Source organism: Ascidiella aspersa, chromosome 5 (genome assembly GCF_963924565.1).
Source record: "Ascidiella aspersa chromosome 5, kaAscAspe10.2, whole genome shotgun sequence".
NCBI classification, from domain to species: Eukaryota; Metazoa; Chordata; class Ascidiacea; order Phlebobranchia; family Ascidiidae; genus Ascidiella; species Ascidiella aspersa.
This window is the reverse complement of record NC_139451.1, coordinates 14334690-14337189: the sequence shown is the minus strand read 5'-3', so window position 1 is coordinate 14337189 and position 2500 is coordinate 14334690. Positions and strand designations below refer to the sequence as shown.

The 2500-nt window shown below is 52.3% G+C and overlaps 1 non-coding gene across 1 annotated transcript in view; it reads right to left on the bottom strand.

Moving 5' to 3' along the window:
- The window catches only part of LOC146144815 (small subunit ribosomal RNA), a 1811-nt gene extending 577 nt beyond the window's left edge, over positions 1-1234 (bottom strand). Inside the window, exon 1 of the ribosomal RNA XR_014500671.1 lies at positions 1-1234. This exon is cut by the window's left edge and continues 577 nt beyond it. This is a non-coding gene — a ribosomal RNA (small subunit ribosomal RNA).
- Between the last annotated feature and the right edge of the window lie 1266 nt (positions 1235-2500).

The window sequence follows — 2500 nt, the reverse complement described above, 5'->3', positions numbered from 1 at the left end:
TCACTGTGTCCGGGCCGGGTGAGATTTCCCGTGTTGAGTCAAATTAAGCCGCAGGCTCCACTCCTGGTGGTGCCCTTCCGTCAATTCCTTTAAGTTTCAGCTTTGCAACCATACTTCCCCCGGAACCCAAAGACTTTGGTTTCCCGCAAGCTGCCGGAGAGGTCGTAAAACTAACGCCCCCCGATCGCTAGTTGGCATCGTTTATAGTCAGAACTAGGACGGTATCTGATCGTCTTCGAACCTCTGACTTTCGCTCTTGATTAAAGAAAACATTCTTGGCAAATGCTTTCGCAGTCGTTCGTCTTGCGCCGATCCAAGAATTTCACCTCTAACGGCACAGTACGAATGCCCCCGTCTGTCCCTCTTAATCATTACCTCGCGCTCCGAAAACCAACAAAATAGAACCGAGGTCCTATTCCATTATTCCATGCACCATTATTCAGGCGAATCGCCTGCTTTGAACACTCTAATTTTTTCAAAGTAAACGTTCCGGCCGCCGCCGACACTCAGTCAAGGGCACCGGCGGAGAACCGGAGGTGAGGCCAGGACGGCCAGTACACGCCTTGCGACGGACCGGCCGCCTGCGCCCAAAATCCAACTACGAGCTTTTTAACCGCAACAACTTAAATATACACTTTTGGAGCTGGAATTACCGCGGCTGCTGGCACCAGACTTGCCCTCCAATGGATACTCGTTAAAGGTTTTAAAGTGTACTCATTCCAATTACAGGGCCTCGTTTAGAGTCCTGTATTGTTATTTTTCGTCACTACCTCCCCGCGTCGGGAATGGGTAATTTGCGCGCCTGCTGCCTTCCTTGGATGTGGTAGCCGTTTCTCAGGCTCCCTCTCCGGAATCGAACCCTGATTCTCCGTTACCCGTAAGAACCTCGGTAGGCCAGTACCGTACCGACGAAAGTTGATAGGGCAGACACTTGAATGATCCGTCGCCGGTGCGAGACCGTGCGATCCGCAAAGTTATCCAGAGTCACCAAAGGTTGCGGGCCGAAGCCCGGTCGGTTTTTGGTCTGATAAAAGCACGCCTCCCGCGAGGTCGGCGCTTCACGCATGTATTAGCTCTAGCATTTCCACAGTTAACCACGTAAAACGTACGATCAAATGAACCATAACTGATTTAATGAGCCATTCGCAGTTTCACTGTACGAGAGCTCGTACTTAGACTTGCATGGCTTAATCTTTGAGACAAGCATATGACTACTGGCAGGATCAACCAGGTAGCTACTTTAGCGTAGCCCCGAAAGGCCGACGAAGGAGGCGCCGCTGATGCGGCGCCGTCGCTCGGTCGATGCGAAACCCGAAGGCTTCTCTCCGTTAAAATTTCGTTCTTTGCTCGGCTGCCCGAACTCAGAAAACCGTCACCGCCCGTCGCACCCGCCGGAGTAAGACTTCGTCGGCAGGCCTTTCGACCGCCACGTCGCCAACACCGGCGCGAGCGCAACGCACGCCAGACAACTTCGCCGAAGCGACCGCTCAGAACCCGACAAACTGACACTCGGCTCTTCGCGCAGCAGCAACATCTGCCCAGCGAGCCAATCGCCTTTTCACCGATTCTTTACTTGTCGAAGCTTGTCAGCTCCCACAAGTATAGCAAAGATGAGTGTTGTCCCTGGGGTCTTCCGTTTGAAATTCTAACGTAAAAAAAAGGTGCACGATTGCGCCAGGTGTTGAACTATTGCGAGGCATATCACACGCTCGCGCGGCCTATACAGGCGCTTGCTCGCGCGCGCGGCCGAAATATGTTCAATGTTCGCGCGGCCTAAACAGGCTCATGCTCGCGCGGCCGAAATGTACTCAATACTCGCGCGGCCTATACAGGCTCTTGCTCGCGCGCGCGGCCGAAATATGTTCAATGTTCGCGCGGCCGACATGTATTCAATGCTCGCGCGGCCTAAACAGGCTCATGCTCCCGCGGCCGAAATGTACTCACTGCTCGCGCAGCCTAAACAGGCTCATGCTCCCGCGGCCGAAATATATTCAAAGCTCGCGCGGCCTAAACAGGCTCATGCTCCCGCGGCCTAAATATGCTCTTGCTCGCTGGGCGGAAATATGCTAAAGCCCGAGTGCGCGAAAAAAAAATTGTAAAGGACAGTCACAAAAAAATAAAGACCTGCCCTCTATGTGAACGTGGAAAGGCCCGCCGCGCGGCAAAAAAGTGTCGAAAAGAAAAATCGAAAAAATTGCAAAGGACTGTCGACAAACATAAAAAATTTCGCCCCGATGTGAACGTGCAAAGGCCCGCCGCGCGGCAAAAAAGTGTCGAAAAGAGAGATCGAAAAAATTGCAAAGGACTGTCGAAAAACATAAAAAATTTCGCCCCGATGTGAACGTGGAAAGGCCCGCCGCGCGAGCGAAAAATTGAAAAAAAAAAATTGAAAAAAAAGACAAGTGTCGGCGGCGAAAAAAAACTTAGAAAAAAAACAACCTCGCGCGCCCGGAGGCGTTCGAGATCGCTTTTAGCGCCCGACCTTGCGGACAAATCGATA